Genomic DNA, 21,562 nt, shown 5'->3' on the forward strand with positions numbered 1-21,562 from the left:
TGAACTGTGAGTCTGCAGTGTAACCATATAACCATATAACAATTACAGCACGGAAACAGGCCATCTCGGCCCTACAAGTCCGTGCCGAACAACTTTTTTTCCCCTTAGTCCCACCTGCCTGCACTCATACCATAACGCTCCATTCCCTTCTCATCCATATGCCTATCCAATTTATTTTTAAATGATACCAATGAACCTGCCTCCACCACTTCCACTGGAAGCTCATTCCACACCGCTACCACTCTCTGAGTAAAGAAGTTCCCCCTCATATCACCCCTAAACTTCTGTCCCTTAATTCTGAAGTCATGTCCTCTTGTTTGAATCTTCCCTATTCTCAAAGGGAAAAGCTTGTCCACATCAACTCTGTCTATCCCTCTCATCATTTTTAAAGACCTCTATCGTCCCCCCTTAACCTTCTGCGCTCCAGAGAATAAAGACCTAACTTATTCAACCTATCTCTGTAACTTAGTTGTTGAAACCCAGGCAACATTCTAGTAAATCTCCTCTGTACTCTCTCTATTTTGTTGACATCCTTCCTATAATTGGGCGACCAAAATTGTACACCATACTCCAGATTTGGTCTCACCAATGCCTTGTACAATTTTAACATTACATCCCAGCTTCTATACTCAATGCTCTGATTTATAAAAGCTAGCATACCAAAAGCTTGTACTTGCAATAAATGATTTCTTAGCCCTTAATGACAATGCAATGAGTTGTTTGGCCTGCCCTGTGCTTGACACTGCAATGCAAAATGGAAGTGAAATGACAACGCCATGAGTTGTTTGGCCTGCCCTGTGCTTGAGACTGCAATGCAAAGGGAAGTGAAATGACAATGCCATGAGTTGTTTGGCCTGCCCTGTGCTTGAGACTGCAATATAAAATGGGCGTGAAATGACTATGTCGTGATTTGTTTGGCCCACTCTGTGTTTGAGACTGCAATGCAAAATGGGAGTGAAATGACAATGCCGTGAGTTGTTTGGCCTATCCTGTGCTTGAGACTGCAATGCAAAGGGAAGTGAAATGACAATGCCATGAGTTGTTTAGCCTGCCATGTGCTTGAGACTGCAATGCAAAATGGAAATGGAAATGAAATGAAATGAGTTGTTTGGCCTGCCCTGTGCTTGAAATGGAAATGCAAAATGGAAAATGAAATGAAATGGAGTTGTTTGGCCTGCCTGAAACCACTAATTTCGGCCCACAAGGCCCCTATTAGCCCTATTAACCAATCCCTTTTGCCCAAAATGCCCGTATTAGCCCAGGAGGAGCATTTTGGCCCAAAAGCCCCGTGGCAGGCCAGGAAAGTCCAGAAAAAATGCCTATCACCGAGATTTTACAGATTATTTTTTAACAGAGCCTCTTTGGCCCATCAGGCCTGTACTAGCCCAGGAGAAGTCCCTTTGGCCCATCAGTAAGTATTTCCCCTGCAAGTATTAAACCTCACCCCAGTATTTTTCTCCCTCCCTTCATTGGCTCCCTGTGAGATCCTGGCCAGGATAGACTTTCCTCATTCATTTGTGATCTGCAGAAAAAGATGAAAAATGTCTAAAATTGATTCTCTCTCTCCCTTCTCTCTCAGTCTATCACCTGTTTTTGGGCAGAATTTCTGGCAGTTTCTGAGCTGCCAGCCCACCAGGCCTAAGTGGCTGAGCTACCAGCCCACCAGGCCTGAGCTGCCAGCCCACCAGGCCTGAGTGACTGAGCTGCCAGCCCAAGAGTACATTTGGCCCACAATAGCCATACTAGCCCTCTGGAAACCAGTCCTTTTGGCCCACATCACCCCATACTAGCTCTCCAGAAACCCCCCCCCCCCCCCCCCCCCCCCCCCCCCCCCCCACAGGTCACAATATTGGAATTGGTGGAGAGGGGGAATATTGCGTTGGGGGACCGGCCCTCCCGTGTGAACATGGGACCCGACGGGTCCCACTTAGTCTAGTATTTTCTATATTTTTTTATTTTGCCTCATGAAATGAACATTTTTCAACTATATATTTTCTTAGATCACATCCCAGAGAGCAGCAGCAGTAGTTATTATTATTCTGTTTGAACTCTCTCTCTCCTTGGAATCGCAAGATTCTGAATGGACTTTGCAGAGAGCTGAACACTGTAACCCAGGGAGGTCTGCACTGTCAAAACAAAGACCTATTTGCCATTTCAAGTCAAAAAACTATATGGCACTATTTTGAAGAGGAGAAGAAGGTTATTATCATTGTGTTCAAGAGTGCAACTGTCTGCAATACATTTATTCACCTTCAGCTTCAATAAATTACACTTTGGTTTTGTGGAAGCACTCAAATGCATTCACTCTTCTTACATTTTTAAAATGACCACATTTCAAAAACCCACGCTGTTGGTCATTTTGAGGTCATGAAGAGTGCTAAGTAAATGCAAGTTTCTTTTCATTTTCTATTATGACAAATTTGATGTAACATCAAACATTATAGAACAGCAGCATATCATATAACTGATTGATGGATGTATCCTCATCCACAGCCAGGACCGACGGGACACCGGCCCCCAGGAGAATCGCCAACCCCAGCTCACCTCCGCCTCTCCCGCCGGGCCAGCCGACAACATCAGCGGCCCCAGGCCCACAGAATCCACGGGCCCACAGCCAGCGCCAACTCCAGCCCAACCCCATTCTAACTCCAGAGGAACCCGCTCCCCGATGGACCGCTATGGTGCCAAGTGCCAGTTCGCCCACGACCTGCCCGAGCTGCGCTCCCTCAGCCGCCACCCCAAGTACAAGCCGTACCTTGGGCACCAACAGCTTCTGCCCCTACGGTACCCGCTGCCACCATCCACAACCGCGAGGAGGAACGAAGGCCCCGGCCTTGCCTGCGCCTGAGCGCCAGCCTGGGCTCGGCCTCCTCCGGCCCGGCGCTCGACTGTGCCACGCTGCAGACGGCCTTCGGACCCGACCTGAAGTTGGAGCTGGCCCAGACTCTGGGCTTGGGGCTGGGCAAGGGAGGGGGAGGAGGTTGCTGCTGCCGCCAGCACCACCATCACCAACAGCACCAGCAGCTCCAGCGGACGCCAGGCCTGCCCATGGCCAGCAGAAGCCCATCCGCAGACTCGCTGTCTGACCAGGACGACTCCAGCAGCAGTGGCTCCGAGTCGCCCGTCTTCGAGCAGGGCCGGCGGCTGCCCATCTTCAGCAGGATCTCGGTGTTGGACTAAGGGGAGGGGGGTGGAGGTGGAAGGCTGCCATCCAACCCGGCGGGACAGGCAGAGCCGAGCTGGAGCCAGCGGCTGCAGTCCAGGGCCTCCCCGCCAGCCCAGGGCCATCCTGGACACCTCCGGACAGGGACGGGACACCGGGGAGGGGACGAGGACAGCTCAGCAGCAATTCAACAGCGCCCGCAACGACGGAGAGCCAGGCCCGACCCCAACCACGGAAGAAACGCAAGTCTGAACATAATGCAGCACAACCGTTGCCGAGGCTGTTTATAGCTAGTGACCCAAGACCTGGGCATGTGCAGTCGGAATACCAAGCTCGCTTATTAATAGATAAATGTACTGTTCAGGCCCGTACGAAGCTTTTCAAAAAGGGGGGTGGCATGAGGGGGCGTTGCGGGCGGGCCTGAACGGCGGTGGGGGGTGGCGGCGCGATTTTTTTTATTACTCTAGGGGGAAAAAAGGGGGTGCGTTCGCACCCTCCGCACCCCCCTTCGGACGGCCATGTTGTTCAAAGAGCAGGCACAAACAAAATGGTTTGACTTGCTAACTTCAGTACTCCCTGATTCCATAATAAGGATCAAGATCCAGGTCGTAGAAAATGTGTTTGATCGCCATATGATTTGACCTCTAGATACACACAGAGCTTTACGCTTCAGTATCCTTCAAGTTTATACCTCATCATTACAACACTGAAAATAAATGTAACCTTATGATATTAATTGATATAAAAATTAATGGGTCACAGCATGCCATCTTTGCCCTGATACATCAGAATTTATTGATTGGACTAAAATACAAGGATGGCAGCTGAAAATGCAATTCAAGTGTACTGCATGCCCAGGGATACACATACAATTATAATGTAATAAACATGAATAATTGAAAAAACTAATTTTAGTTAAATTAATTCATTGATCTTGCAATCTGTTGACATTTCTTTTGTCTAAATCGTTCAATTCAGTTTTTATATTATATTGAATTATTTTGTATTTACAGAAACTGGCACCTTCAGCATTATAAATACTTAAGCTGGAAGGATGCTTGGAACCTGCTCCATTATATAGCATCAGGGAAGTACAGCAGAAGCCAAGCTTCCATTGTTTCCCTTGCCATTATGTCTGTGAAGCAGGAGCAACATTGCAGAACCTCATAGATTTTGATCACATCTCAATGAAGGTGAACTTCTCATTTTATTGAAGAAGTGTTTATCAGCTCCACTGTGTGGTATATGTGAGTGAGGACATGTTTAAAAAAAAAAAAATGCATAAAAGTGATATGACTTTGATCACTGCTGTTAATTGATATTAACTGGACTCAGTGAAGGATATCTTGTTGGTGGCTCACATCGATTGACTCAGTGAAAAACAATACAAAATAACTCATGGACGCTACAATCTGCAATATTTTTCAACGTCATTAATCATCGCAAATGGGTGAACAAGAAAACATTTATAACCCATAGGACCAGGGGGAGGTGAATCCATTCATCCTCAACACTACTCTCCAACCCGATAATTAAAAAAATAGATGCATTACATTTCAGATTCTGCACTAATTAGCATAAAACTAATAATTCACCTTAAGGAGATAAAATCTAAATTTTTGAAAGGGCGCAATGACATTTAGACCCAGATTTGACACTGCAAGGTAATTCTATATAACTAAAAAACAGATAGCTCTGTTGTTCATCGAACTATAGAACATCTACTGGCCACCAACTGTAGCAGGAGATTGTCTGAGTCAGACAGCAGAGAAACAGGTCTACAGCCCATCAAGTCTATGTGAACCATTAAGCACCCATTTACACGTTTACTGCCCTAAGCCCATCGTCCCCCCAGATTCTACCACTATTATCCCTGATCCAGATGGCTGTGGTCTAAAGTCTGAGGCCAAAGCTTGAAATAAAATTATCCAAACTGACACTGCAGCGGGTTTCTGAGGGGCTATTGTACTATGAGATACACACACTTTCTGCTGAGGTATTAAGCAAAATCCTTTCCACCCTCATCACAGCTCAGTAGCAGAAAGGAGGAGAATACCAAACATAAGGGAACTGAATTATTGGAGAAGTCTCGAACTTGGGCTCTACACTCTAGCAAGAAGGGTGATCGAGATGCATTCTGGATATATGTACAATACATAAGGGCAACAAATGTAGAAACATACATTCACATACTGTTGGCAATTCCCAAGTGGCCAGTTCTTGTCGGAATAAAAAGGTTGCTGGAAGTTGAGAATTTTCAGAGGAACTGCCCCAGAGTCAGGCTCATTTCATATTATTCCTTAATTGGCTGGTGATTGAGTGAGCCACATGGCTGCCTCTTCAGTCTGGAAGTAAGAGTCATGACACCATTTGTAAAATCAGATTTCCACACCCATCATTTCTCTTGGTTTAAGGCAATGATACAACTGAACAGAAATCAACCCACCAAACAGTGACAATGTATGAAGCTCCTTCATTGCAATCAAATAGTGAAACTACTGTGTTAAACCAGGCATCACATTTCTTACATCACTTGCAGACTCTACCCTAGCAGCAATTGCTCAAATGTAGCATTTTTTCTTTTCTATCTTTGCATCAAGAAATGTACAATTGGTTTATTAGCAACCTTGGACAAAACTGGCTAAGCCCCTACCACAAATTTATGGGATGCTCACTCAGAATCTGCTTGATGTTTTGGAGTGGCCTAACAATTTCTGCAATAAATCAAAGAGCCAAATTGCAGTTGAGTGCTATATGCAGGTGAGTACCATGTATGTTACTTTCAACATGCTAAGAGCGTTTAAGTATTAAAACGCCTGCGAAAATGTCGTGGAAACATCTCTTCCACTGCTATTCTGGTGGTGTTAGTGGAGTAGGATAAATTATCATGTCATTGGCATGATACAAACAAACAGTAGACACCCACCACAGCCCACTTGTGGCTGGAAATTGACAAAACCGAATCTGTATTGTTCGTCCTGCTAGACACAATGCTGGAGTAAGTCAACTGAACAGGCAGCATCTCTGGATAGAAGGAATGGGTGACGTTTCGGGTCGAGACCCATTCGTTCGCTCCAGAGATGTTGCCTGGCCCACTGAGTTACTCCAGCATTTTGTGTCTATCTTCGGTGTAAACCAGCATCTGCAGTTCCTCCCTACTTTGTTCCTGCTGCTACTTTTGGTACCAAACATAGACTGGGCGATCGTTTCGCTGAACACCTTCACTCAGTCCACCTTGACTTACCTGACCTACTTGTTCTCCCGGTTTCAAAACACTTAAATTCCCCATCCAATTCCCACACTGACCTTTCTGTCCTAGGCCTTCGCCATTGTCAGTGGGGCTAAACGCAAATTGGAGGAACAGCATCTCATATTTCGCTTGGGCACCTTACAACCAAGTGGTATGATTATTAATTTCTCTAACTTCAAGTAACCCCGGCATTCTCTCTCTCTCCATCCCTCCCCCACCCAGGTTGCACCTGCATCTCATTCTCCCCCAGCAAACAGCTAACATTGGCCTGTTTCCTTTATCAGCATTACTTTTTTGCATATCTTTCATTAATTTGTTCTATATTTTTCTACATCAGCATCCATATCTCTTGTTTCCCTTTCCCCGGCTCTCAGTATGAAGAAGGGTCTTGACCCAAAATGTCATCCATTCCTTCTCTTCAGAGATGTTGCCTCTCCCGCTGAGTTACTCCAACATCTTGTGTCTATCTTTGGATTAAACCAGTATCTGCAGTTCTGCAGTTCCTTCCTGCACAAAAATAAAATTCCAATATAAAATTCCATCTTTTTTTTAATGCATTCCAGACTTTATAAATGCTTGATCATCAAGTACAGTTTAACAGCTTAACAGTCTACCCATTCATTTATTGAGGATTATTGTTGTGACAGGCTGATATTTGCATATGCTCACTGGCAGCGCCTGGGGAAGGATTATTTTTGGTATCTCATTTTTCTTTTATTGGTGTTGTCTTGTTATATGTTAGCATAAGTTGTTTTTTATTTATTATTTTCGTACACTCTGTCTGTAACAAATAGACAACTTTGCACTTTGTTATGTTCTGAAAACTAAATAAAAAATAAAAAAAGATTTTGATTTAAAATTCCATCAATGCATCAGTCATTTGAAAAAATCAACTTTTCAATTTATTCAGGACCCTTGGTTAGACAATGTGGGGTTAATTAAAATGATTTAATTAAATTCAGTGCTCGATCGTTGGTTTGTACCTGTAAGCATGGTATACAGCTCTATTGCTCATATCCACTTTGAATGGTGCGGAGCATTTCTTTGTTTAATAGAATGGTCGAGGGACTATATTGCGCTATATTTCCAACTCCAGCTTGCTGCCTGCTGCCTGCTGCCTGCTTTCAGCTGAACTCCGGACCACCCATTGCATTGTCAGTATAGTCAGTAATAAAAGAAAAGCTGAATATAAAGTCTGAAGTCACGAGTCTTTTTCCTTCCTAAAGTCATTTTTAATACCAGAAGATAAGACCAGGGGAATCAGATCAGGATGGAGAATGATTTAACACTTTTTAATCTGAAATTGCAACAAATTTATCTGAAGCTGTGCTGAAACACTGCCATTTTAAGGCTGATTTCTAACATTTTCCAGGTTGCACCCTCAAGTATACTATAGCAGAATCAACATCCTTTGGTTAGCAATGTGCAACTACTATGTTCATTGAGCAACACAGAGGGTGGTGTGTATATGGAACGAGCTGTCAAAGGAGGTAGTTGAGGTAGATACTATTACACCATTTAAAATACATTTGGACAGGTACATGGATAGGAAAGGTTTAGTGGGATATGGGTCAAATGCAAGCATGTGGGACTAGCGTAGATGGGACATCTTGGTCGGCATGGATGAGTTGGACTGAAGGGCCTATTTCCGTGCTGTATGACTATGATTGGTGGAGCAGAGCCTAGGGCCTGATGACTACTTCCTCTCCTCATTCCATGCTGTATATGTTTTCTGCCAACCTCCTGCAACAAACAAAGCTCCAAAGGAATCGAGGAATTCGCTAATTTTCTATTTAGTAAGATGGCTCCCTCTGGATCCCATGCAATCTAACCTTCTAGAGCAGTCTATCAGGCAGAACCTTATTTAAAGCCTTGGTGAAATCCTTATACACAATCATGGTTTGTCCTTTATCTCAAAACAGTAAAACCTCATTACTATGGACTTCCTTGTAATGGATTTTGGTTATTGCGGACAGACGTATCAACTGTCACCAGCAAGATGGACTTCCAACAGCACCCCCATCTTGCACTAACATCCCCGGCCACTTCCAGCCCATACCTGCTGCCACCACCGCCAGCCAGCCCACACAGCTTCCTCATCCGCTTCCTGGCTGCGGATGAGTAAGCATAGCTACCCCTTACCTGCACTCAGGTCACCCTCGGGCTGCAAACAATGACTCCGCCGATCCTCACCTCACTCCCGATTCCAGGCCCAGTTCCAGACCGAGAGTCTGAAGAAGGGTCTCAATGTCACGTATCCATGCTCTCCAGAAATGCTGCCCGACTTGCTGATTACTCCAGCGCTTTGTGTCCATTTGTGCATTAAGCAGCAACTGCAGTTCTTTGTTTATACTACTTATACAAAGTAGTATAAACAATGATACTCTATTAATCAGTAATCCCATACTCGATAATAGCGGGCAATCGGCAATAACGGACACCATTCCCCGCCCACCTCACCCCAGCCCCCTCACACTATGACCCGTTATTACGAGGATTTACAGTAATATGTTCCTATATTCCACAGATTGCATCATAAAAAATCTGTCCATCTCATTTTTAACTTCAGCATATTTGCCTCCATTATCCTCTTGGTAGATCATTTCACAAGCACATCAGCACCTGAATGAAGAAATTACTCATGCCCGTTCCAATTACCTGACAGAAATATCCTGAAACTACAACCCTTGGGTCTGGGTCTGCAGCTCGGAGAAATCAAATCTATTGAGTTCAGTCGGTATTTTTTTGAATATTTCAATTCCTCTTAAACTTCTAAACTCGGGTAAAATACAAGCCTGAGCAATCCAACTCTCCTAGAATGAAAGTCCCATCTTCCGGTGATTAGTCCTTCTATGGTAAGTATAACCTTTCATAAGGTATGATTAATTGCAAGAGGAATGGTGATTAATAAATGTTTAGGAAAGTGTTGCTGATGAATATGATTAATTTCTGGTCAAAACGAGCGGAGCTTTATCACATCAGATGCTGAGCCAGTTCCTCATGTGAAGTAACCAGCCCACTATACTGCATTTGCTGTAAAAAGAATAGTGATCCACTGTATAACAGTTGTTCCAAGGTTGGAGCTTTTAATTTCCTGACACATGAAACGTACATTTAAGAAACTGTGCGAAACTGGAATTGTATGTTCCAATCCCCTTCCCCTTTGGAGAAAATGGAAAAGTAACCATGCTTTTACAGATGAAATGCTTATTCTACAGTGATCTCAGAGAGCTGAAAACATTTTTGTTGCCTCAGATTGCCACCCACACATTAACTGGAGTCATTACATAAATGACCCTGTACTGGTTGCCATGGCAATGTTTGAATGGTACAACATAAATTCACAATTAAGGTGAACACGTGTGTTTTCTCTGGTGAAATTTGAGATTAAATTGTAGATCACCTTGTGCACCATAAATAAACAGTACATAATGTATTCAGATTATTTCAGATAAACACAAGACATGTTTGCAAAGGCTCGCTACATCAGTGGAACAAATCTATCACCAAGATTGTCTGAAGGATTTACACCTAGTATCTTTCATGCGAGAACCTTGAATAGTACAAAAGGAAAATAAATGTATCGTCTAAGTGACCTGTATTATTAATCATGCCACATCATGTTTCCTGCAACTTCTGCAGAATTTCACTGGAGCCTTAGAAAAATACAGAATTAATCATCATTACCCTATAACCTATACCACAATAATGGTGATTCTTCTTGTGTTATCTGGGTTTCTTGACAATTTTAAAGAAGCCGTAGAAAGAAATTAAGAACATGTGCTCACCAGATGTCAAATTAAAAGTGGATGATGTCTGATCAGATAAGAACCACAGTCATAGAGTGTGGAACCAGGTCCTTCGGCCCAATTTACCCACATCGACCAACATCCCATCTACACTAGTCTCACTTGCCTGCATTTGGCCCATATCCCTCTAAACCTGCCCTATCCATGTACCTACAGTATCTAATTGCTTCTTAAACGTTGCAATTGTACCTGCTTCAACTACTTCCTCGGGCAGCTCATTCCATACACCCACCACTTTGTGTGAAAAGTGAATAGAAGCACCCTGTGTGGTTCTTACTCTTACTTATTTTCGGCAATATAATAAAATGTCATAAGGTACTGCAGTAAAACCTTGTTACTCCATATCTTCCACTGACATTATTGTTCCTGCTTTGCACAGATGAGCCATCCAAAATTATGTATAGCTCAGGTCTGCTCTGAGGGAATACTAATTAAATATCCTATTCTACATTAAAAACAAATTAATTTCCTTTAGTTGGCAATGTGGCAGTGTCAGTGATTGTGCCACTCGTAGTTGAAGACCTTTGGATTATTAATGAGGATACATTTATACCAGCATCCACCTACAACATGTCTTAAATAAGCCAACACTCAGCAAAAATGAACTAATAATAATAATAATAATAATGCATTTTATTTGCTGGCGCCTTTCTGGACACCCAAGGACACCTTACAGGACATAAAATCACAATACATTTATCAATATTAAAATCAAGTTGATCAAAGACAAAAAACAAAAAAACAAAAAATACACAAAACATTTGAAGTCATTAAAATCAGGGTGAACATGGTGGAAGTTATATCGGGTATGCTAATCTAAACAGGTGTGTTTTGAGTTGTGATTTGAATTGATCGATAGTGTCCAGGTGACGGATGGGAGGTGGGAGAGTGTTCCAGAGACGTGGGGCAGAGCAGCTGAAGGCTCTGGCACCCATGGTGCTGAGTCTAAATGTGGGGACAGTTAAAATTGCAGCTGAGGAGGAACTAAGTGACCGGGAAGGAGTGCATGGTAGCAGCAGGTCAGAGAGGTATTGGGGAGCAAGGTGGTGTAGGGCTTTGAAGGTCAGCAGTAAAATATTGTAGTTAATCCGGAGGTGCACAGGGAGCCAGTGGAGCTGAGTGATGATGGGTGTGATGTGGTCCGATGATCTGGTGCGGGTGATGATCCGGGCTGCAGTTCTGAATGCATTGGAGGCGATGAAGAAGTTTATTGGAGGTGCAAGTGAGGAGGGCGTTGCAGTAATCGATGCGGGATGTGACCAGAGCGTGGATGAGGACTTTTGTATTGTCTTTGGAGAGGGAGGGGCGGAGTCTGGAGATGTTGCGGAGATGAAAGTATGCAGAGCGTGTGATATTGCTGATGTGGGGGCCAAAGGAAAGTGTACTGTCCAGAATGACGCCGAGACTTTTGACATGGGAGGAGGTGGGTATGGGTGAGCCATCAACTGAAATGGTGAAATCGTGGTAAAGAAAGCTTTTGGTGTGCTGGCCTTTATAAATCAGAGCATAGAGTATAGAAGCTGGGATGTAATGTTAAAATTATACAAGGCATTGGTGAGGCCAAATCTGGAGTATGGTGTACAATTTTGGTCGCCCAATTATAGGAAGGATGTCAACAAAATAGAGAGAGTATAGAGGAGATTTACTAGAATGTTGCCTGGGTTTCAACAATTAAGTTACAGAGATAGGTTGAACAAGTTAGGTCTTTATTCTTTGGAGCGCATAAGGTTAAGGGGGGACTTGATAGAGGTCTTTAAAATGATGAGAGGGATAGACAGAGTTGATGTGGACAAGCTTTTCCCTTTGAGAATAGGGAAGATTCAAACGAGAGGACATGACTTCAGAATTAAGGGACAGAAGTTTAGGGGTAACATGAGGGGGAACTTCTTTACTCAGAGAGTGGTAGCGGTGTGGAATGAGCTTCCAGTGGAAGTGGTGGAGGCAGGTTCGTTGGTATCATTTAAAAATAAATTGGATAAGCATATGGATGAGAAGGGAATGGAGGGTTATGGTATGAGTGCAGGCAGGTGGGACTAAGGGAAAAAAAGTTGTGTCGGCACGGACTTGTAGGGCCGAGATGGCCTGTTTCCGTGCTGTAATTGTTATATGGTTATATGGTGAATGGGTGGGTTTTGTAGAGTGTGGACTTTGAGCCAATTAGCATGATTTCAGTTTTATTTCCATTGAGTTTTAGAAGATTGAGTGACATCCAGTTGCTGATAGCTTGAAGACAGGTGGTGAGGGCAGTTGGGGGAAGGGAGGTGTTTGGTTTTGTGGATTCAATCAGTGCTTTTAAGACATACAATAGCTCCACTTAATAGGCCCTTAAACTGACAAAGCTGCTGCAGTGTCTTTGAGGTAACATCATGACAATTGTTATTCGTTTTGGATTAACTGGATAACATCTTTCAATGAGTAGGCATAAGAGCAATATGCACACTGACCTCCTTCTGTACCATGTGCTCTATAAATAATGGAATGGTTTCATGGTATATTAAATAGGCTATTAGAAGAAGATAGATATTTTGATGGATTCAGTAACTATGTGTAGGGTAAGATTACACTTGATGCTGTGTTAATTTTAAGTATGATTCTCCCCATCATTGATGACGATTGAAATGAGACCCATATATACACTGCAAATAAAAGCTGTCAAATTTCCATGAGGTGCCACTCAATAATCATCCAAAAGAAAAGGTAGAGAAGCAAAGGAGTGAATTAGGAACCAAAAATGATTTTTTTTTCTAAATTAAAGGACGTTCTCTTAGGAAGGAGTAGAGGAGACGTTTCTTTAGTCAGAGGGTGATGAATCTGTGGATTTTTTTTGCCACAGAAGGCTGTGGAGGCAGTCAGTGGATATCTTTAAGGCAGAGATAGATAGATTCTGGATTAGTACGGGTGTCAGAGGTTATGGGGAGAAGGCAGGAGAATGGGGTTAGGAGGGAGAGATAGATCAGCCATAATTAAATGGCGTAGTAGACTTGATGGGCTGAATGGCTTAATTCTACTCCTATCACCTAGAATTAAATATAGACATTGAATATAGGTGCAGGAGGAGGCCATTTGCGCCAGCAACGCCATTCATTGTGATCATGGCTGATCATCCACAATCAGTCACCCATGCCTGCCTTCTCCCCATGTCCCTTGATTCCGTTGGCCCTCAGAGCTCTATCTAACTCTCTTTTAAATTCATCCAGTCAATTGGCCTCTACCACCTTCTGTGGCAGAGAATTCCACAAATTCACAACTCTCTGGGTGAAAATGTTTTTTCTCATCTCAGTTTTAAACGGCCTCCCCTTTATTCTTATTTGTGGCCCCTGGTTCTGGACTCCTCCAACATTGGGAACATATTTCCTGCATCTATCTTGTCCAATCCTTTTGTAATTTTATACTTTTCTATAAGATCCCCCCTCCTCCTTCTAAACTCCTGTGAATACAAGCCCAGTCTTTCCAATTTTTCCTCATATGATAATCCCGCCATCCCAGGATTTAACCTCGTGAACCTATGCTGCACTGTCCCAATAGCAAGGATGTCCTTCCTCAAATTAGGAGACCAAAACTGCACACAATACTCCATATGTAGTCTCACCAGGACTTGATAGAGGTCTTTAAAATTATGAGAGGGATAGACAAAGTTGACGTGGATAAGCTTTTTCCATTGAGAGTAGGGAAGATTCACATAAGAGGACATGATTTGAGAATTAAGGGACAGAAGTTTAGGGATAACGAGGGGGAACTTCTTTACTCAGAGAGTGGTGGCTGTGTGGAATGAGCTTCCGGTGGAGGTGGTGGAGGCAGGTTCGATTTTATCATTTAAAAATTAATTGGATAGGTACATGGATGGGAAAGGAATGGAGGGTTAAGGTCTGAGTGCAGGTAGATGGGACTAGGGGAAAATAAGTGTTCGGCACGGACTAGAAGAGCCGAGATGGCCTGTTTCTGTGCTGTAATTGTTATATGGTTATATGGTTATAATAATTTCACCTGTTTCTGCCTTCAAGGGACCCACTTTTGGCTTTACTAAACTTTTCCCCTTAACATACCTAAAGAAGCTTTTATAATCCTTCTTTATATTCTTGGCCAACTTACCCTCGGACTTCATCTTTTCACCCCGTATTGCCCTTTTTGTTACCTTCTGTTGTCCTTTGAAAGTTTCCCAATCCTCTGGCTGCCGGCTACTCTTTGCTATGTTATACACCTTTTCTTTTAGTTTCATTCCATCCCTAACTTTTCTTGTCAGCCACGGTTGCCTCTTACTCCCCTTAGAATCTTTCTTCCACTTTGGAATGAAGTGATCCTGCATCTTCGGGATTATGCCCTAATATTCCCGTCATTGCTGTTCCACCATCATTCCTGCTGGGATCCTTTTCCAGTTAACCTTGGCCAGCTCCTCTCAAACCTTCATAGTCCCCTTTGTTCAACTGACATTGACAATTCTGATTTAACCTTCTCCCACTCAAATTGCAGATTAAAACTTATCGTATTATGGTCACTACGTCCCAGCAGTTCCTTTACCTTGAGTTCCCTTTTTAAATCTGGTTCATTGGACAACATTAAATCCAGAATTGCTTTCTCTCTGGTAGGCTCCAGTGCAAGCTGCTCGAAGAATCCATCTCGGAGGCACTCTCCAAACTCCCTTTCTTGGGGTCCAGAACCAACCTGATTTGCCAAGTCTACCTGCATATCTCCCATACCCACAGTGGCATTACCTTTGTTACATGCCAATTTTAACTCCTGCTGCAACTTGCACCCTATATCCAGGCTACTGTTTGGGGGCCTGTAGATAATTCCCATTAGTGTCTTCTTACCTTTACAATTCCTCAATTCTATCCACAGCGACTCTACCTTGTCAGCCCCTATGTCACCCCTTGTAAGGGACTGCATTTAATCCCTCACCAACAGAGCTACCCCACCTCCTCTGCCCACCTGCCTGTCCTTTCTACGGGACGTTTTACCCTGAATGTTCAGTTCCCAGTCCTGATCCTCCTGCAGCCAAGACTCTGTAATCCCCACAATGTCATATCTACCAATCTCTGAGCCTCAAGATCATCCATTTTACATGTTACACTTCGTGCATTCATATATAATAACTTTTAATTCATACTTATAATATTCACCTCACATTTCACATCGATTCCTATTTCACTTGGCGATTCTCTCCTATCCCCTTGTGAGCTTTCTGCCCCGTTAATTCTGTGTTTTTTTTGTTAACTAGTCCTATACACTCTTTCCCTTTAAGTCCATCCTTGTATTTCCAATTTGTCTCCTCCCCCCACTATTTAGTTTAAACCCACTCATGTGACCTTATGAAATATTTTGCAGGTAGCAGAAAGTATAGTTGAAACACCAAATGTGAATTTGCAGTGGTGTTAACCAAATGCAAAGATATTGGTAGGCCATGGTAAACAAGGAAGGAATTCATGTACTAGATGAGGCAAAATCAGGAAAGCTGCACTTCTTAGTATAAATGTCATTGGTGCAGATGGGATGCAACTCAAGTTGCTGACAATGTAAAAAAATAGGTACTACAGAGATTTCAGCAACAATTTCTAAATATCTATAGAATTTAAATCTAGAGGATCGCTAAGAATGTCAGAAAAATGAATCTGACAATGAATCTGGCTTTCTTCAAAGGGTGGATAACCAGTCGGTACTGGTGGTCCGGCTGGGGTCCGAACTGGGAGGTAGGGAATTTGTCGGGTACGTCGAACAATCCTTGTTCAATACATACCAGGGCCCCATCCCCGACCTCTACCTCCGTTACATCGACGACTGCTTTGGTGCCACCTCCTGCACCCACACACAACTGACTGACTTCATCCATTTCACCACCAACTTCCATCCGGCACTCAAATACACCTGGACTATTTCCGACACTTCCCTACCATTCCTTGACCTCACTATCTCCATCGCAGGTGATAGACTTCTGACCGACATCCACTATAAACCCACTGACTCCCATGGCTATCTGGACTACACTTCTTCCCACCCTGCTTCCTGTAAGGACTCCATCCCCTACTCCCAATTCCTCCGTCTACGCCGCATCTGCTCCCAGGGTGAGGCGTTCCACACCAGGGCATCTGAAATGTCCTCATTCTTCAGGGAACGGGGGTTCTCCTCCTCCACCATAGATGAGGCTCACACCATTGTCTCTTCCATACTCCACAACACTGCTCTCTCTCCCCGCACTCGCAACAAGGGGCAGAGTCCCCCTAGTCCTCACCTTTCACCCCACCAGCCGTCACATACAACAGGTAATCCTCCGTCGGTTTCGCCACCTCCAACGTGACCCCACCACTCGTCACATCTTCCCATCTCCCCCCCATGTCTGCCTTCCGCAAAGACTGCTCCCTCCGTAACTCCCTTGTCAATTCTTCCCTTCCCTCCCATAACACCCCCTCCCCGGGCACTTTCCCTTGCAACCGCATGAGATGCAACACCTGTCGCTTTACCTCCCCCCTCGACTCCATTCAAGGACGCAAGCAGTCGTTCCAGGTGCGACAGAGGTTCACCTGTATCTCCTCCAACCTCATCTACTGCATCCGCTGCTCTAGATGTCAGCTGATCTACATCGGTGAGACTAAGCGGAGGTTGGGCGATCGTTTCGCCGAACACCTCCGCTCGGTCCGCAAGAACTTACTTGACCTCCCAGTGGCTCAGCACTTCAACTCCCCCTACCATTCCCCGTCCGACCTCTCTGTCGTGGATCTCCTCCATGGCCAGAGTGAACAACACCGGAAGTTGGAGGAACAACACCTCATATTCCGCTTGGGGAGTCTGCATCCTGCGGGCATGAACATTGAATTCTCCCAATTTTGTTAGCCCTTGCTGTCTCCTCCCCTTCCTTAGCCCTCGAGCTGTCTCCTCCCATCCCCCAGCCCTCGGGCTCCTCCTCCTCCTTTTTCCTTTCTTCTCCCGCCACCCCTCATCAGTCTGAAGAAGGGTTTCGGCCCGAAACGTTACCTATTTCCTTCGCTCCATAGATGCTGCTGCACCCACTGAGTTTCTCAAGCATTTTTGTCTACCTAATGAATCTGGCCTTTCAGTTTAATGACATTGTGTAACAAAGTTCTGCAACACAGAAACAGGTTCTTCTGCCCTCTGAATCTATGCTACCCTTCAAGCTCCCATGATACTAATTGTACGCTAATCCCATTTCATTCTACCCACATTCCCAATCCCTATCCCTCCATCCCCTGCCCGTTCATGTACTTATATAAATACCTCGTAAATGTTGCTGTCATATCTGCTTCCACCACTTCCCATGGCAGCCATCCACGCTCCTGCCACTCTCATGTGAAATCTTGCCTCACAGATCATCTATAAACTCCCTCTCGGCTTAAAGCCCTCTAGTATTTGACATTTCCACCTGAATCTCTACCTCTCGTAATGCCATATACTTCTCAGGTTGACCCTCAGCCTCCATCATTTTGGAGAACAAAAAAATCCAGATTGTCCTCTCCATGTCTTTAATCCAGGCAACATTCTGGTAAATCTCTTTTGCACCCCCTTAAAAGAGGGTGCGAATATCAATATCAGTTTATCGATATAAAATACACCACCTTATGAAAGTAACAAAAATGTGATCAGTCTACATTAGCATTCTGACTGTAAATTGGTTATTGATATACAACCTAAAAGGTTGTAATCTCCCATAAAAATAAAATAATGCCTCATTTTGGGAGGAAAAAAAAGTTCAATTCTTACTTTTTAGCTGTAACCTCAAACTTACTGTTTCAGTTTCAGTTTAGTTTATTGTTACATGTACCGATGTGGTCACGGTGGTGCAGCGGTAGAGTTTCTGCCTTACAGCAAATGCAGCTCCGGAGACCCGGGTTCAATCCCGACTACGGGTGCTGCCTATACGGAGTTTGTACGTCTCCCCGTGACCTGCGTGGGTTTTCTCCGAAATCTTCGGTTTCCGACCACACTCCAAAGACGTACAGGTTTGTAGGTTATTTGGCTTGGTAAATGTAAAAAAAATTGTCCCTAGTGGGTGTAGGATAGTGTTAATGTGCGGGGATCATTGGTCGCCGTGGACCCAGTGGGCTGAAGGGCCTGTTTCCGCGCTATATCTCTAAACTAAACTAAACAGCTTATGTTGCGTGCTTACCAGTCAGCAGAAAGTCAATACATGATTACTATCAATCCATGTACGGTGTATAGACACATGATAAGGGAATAATTATCAGTGCCAGGTAAAGCCAGCAAAGTCCAATCAAGGATAGACCAGGGACCGTAGTTTTCAGACATGGAGCTAATGTTCATGATCTTAAATGTACCTGACCATAATACAATAATATGTTCTCTTCTTTGGCAGCCCCTCAAGATCCTGGATAATATACTTCCACTCCACTTCAGTGGCTTCTGACGTGCCTAATGAACCACAGCGCCTGCCAAAGTTGATTGGGTGGATAGTTTTGTGAGATGCTCTGCTCCTTCTGCCACTTATACAGGACTCAATGTTCTCCCAATGCATGGCTTTAAGGTTATCAATACCATTATAAATGCTCCTTTTCTACTTTGTGCAAACATAGGCCAGAGACTCTGAGGAGTCACTGGGGGGATGTATTTCTTCAAGGAGGTTTTGAACACATCCTTGAATACTTCCCTGTCAACTTGATAATCTCTTCCGATGATAGAGCTCAGAATACAATCTGTTTCAGCACATGTCAAGACATGCAAATGATAGAACACAGAACAGTACAACACAGGAGCAGTCCCTTTGGCCCACAATGTTTGTGCCGAACAAGAAGCCAAGTTAAACTGATCTCATCTGTCTGCACATGATCCATGTCCTTCTATTCCCTGCACTGCCATGTGCTTATCTAAAAGCCTCTTATATATCACTACCATATCTGCCTCCACCACCACCCCTGGCAATGCGTACTGCCCCTACTGCTCCCTTTGTCTAAAAAAAAACCCTGTCACACGCATCTCCATTAAACTTTGCCCATCTCACCTTATAGCTACGCCCTCTGGTGGTGAACATTTACCCTTTGGGGGAAAAGATTCTGACTGTCTATCCTATCTATGCCTCTCATGATGATGTACAGATGTAGTGCAATACTGTGGCAAGAAAGACTGAGGAAAGATTTGGGACAATGACACAAACCTGATGTCTTGGCCTTCAGACGTCCTTTTCCTTTAACCAAAGTCTTTGACGCATTGAAGGAGTGGTGAACTTCATCCCCAATGCCGGCCATTATTAAGTGATGTCTCCTGTGATATGGGAAACAGTCCAAGTTACTTTGGGTCTCATTGTAATGTCAGAGGGCAGTATTCTGCAGCAGGGGCAGAGGATCTTTGTCTTGTAGATGTCTCATGGTTCATTGAAAGTATCAACGACGTCTTGGAACTCAGTCAAAGAGCACGCACAAACTCAAGCATCTTCTCCAACTGCCACTGGACTACTAGGACTTATGGAGTGGAGTTGCTGTAGGTTGAATAGCTTGTAATTAAAAATCAGCTTCACTCCAGTGTGATGTTTGTTGGAGTGAACAGCGGTACTGTGGCGAGAAAGACAGAGGAACGTTTTGAGGCGATGACACAACCGTGTTTGACGTCAATCTGCACACAGAATTGTTTTATTCCCATTGTGGAGGAAGTGTAAAATTGAGACAAGCTATGGGCAGCTGAGTCTGAGGAGAATGTTCCACAGACCCTTTGCAAACAATGGAGTCAAAGGTTTAAATTAGATCAAAGGAGGCCATCTAGAGGCTGGTATTGCTCACTACAGTTTCTTCCAGTTATCGTACAGTGAAGATCACATCCACTGTGTGAGTGAATGGACAGATCCCACACTGTGATTCAGGGAGCAGCTCTTCAGCCACTGGAAGGAGGCAGTTAAGGAGGACCCTAAAGATGATTTTCACTGTGGCAGAAGATTCATCCACAGTTATTAACATCGCACTTGCCTCCTTTCTTGGAATTGATTGTAATTACAGCATCTTTCAGAATCCCTGGAATATCCGCCATCTCCCAAATGCGGCCAATAAAGCTGTGAGTTTGTGATTATGCGCTTCAGATGTGTCACCATATGCCCTACCCAATAAATAAGCCAGTGCACAGAGTGCTGGTGCAACTGCTAAGAGGTTTGGATCAACTTTATTATCCTACTAAAATTCAGTTTTAAGACATTAATCTTAACTTGGATAGAGCGCAGATCTTAATTTTCCACGAGCCTTCTCCCTTTTACAAGAGGGATGAATTTCATTCGGGTTTCTCCCACTTGCTTGCTTTAATCATTGCTAGAACATGGAGACCCTGGCCAAATGACTGCACGCTATTTTTTTCCTAGCTTCAACAATTTCTGCCAAATTTGTGGTGGACAAGTAGAAGTTGTTCCATGGTTCTAGACACATGAGATTTCCGTCATGCCAGTTCAAACTCTTACTCATGCTCATTTAAAGCCACAGGTAATTGATTTTGCAATTTTTCAGTTGATAGAGCAAATTGGAACAAACATGTCACAATCTGTTACATGATTAAAATCATAAAGATCCTCTCACTTTGAAACTAATTTGTTTCCACTTTAACTACCCACCTTACTGGACCCACATTCAGTTTACTTACATCATTTTTATAATCTCACCTGCAAGTTTTCTTTACTGTTGACATACATGATGCTTTAGCAAATAAGTTCTCAAAAGCATATTATTTTTAGTAAAAGCCAAATTAGACATAGACACCACAGAATGGGATTTAACATGTTTGTTCAGCAAATTAAAGGAAATACATTGAATTGTCATTAAATTCCCTGGAGCAATGTTAGCTATGCTCCTCAATAACTGTGGTGTGTCTCTGGGGGAGAGGGGTCTAATGTAGGGGTTGATACTTGCCCATTCTATTTAGGGATAATCTACATCCCAAATGGGACACGTGCATTGCAGTGCAGTGTTGTCACAAAGTTAATTGACTTTGAAGGTTTGTTGGAGATGGCTTTACAGGGAAAGAATGAGCCCCAATATGTTCTTGGTTTAAGACGGGGGGAGACACATCCTAAATCTGTGAAAAAACAAGGAATCCTTGAAGCGCAGACTCAGGCGGCAGAGGGGAAAAAGATCAAAGCCAGGGATGTAGCCCCACGAATATGGATTTAGTAAAGAAAGCCGACAAAAGTATCAATTTAAACAAGTTCAATTTTCATATTAACCCCCATACAGTTCAATCACTGACATAGCCACAGGCCATTTACAAAATAATATGATTAGATGGAGTCAGTATGACTTTGTAAAAGGTAAAAAGCCACAGCTGGGACCTGGCTCGGAGGTGTCTGGAGAGGACCTGGCAGCGTTAATGAAGAGGTCAGTGTAGCGGTCGATGGTGGCGCCGACCGAT

Source organism: Leucoraja erinacea, chromosome 3 (genome assembly GCF_028641065.1).
Source record: "Leucoraja erinacea ecotype New England chromosome 3, Leri_hhj_1, whole genome shotgun sequence".
In the NCBI taxonomy this organism is placed as follows: Eukaryota; Metazoa; Chordata; class Chondrichthyes; order Rajiformes; family Rajidae; genus Leucoraja; species Leucoraja erinaceus.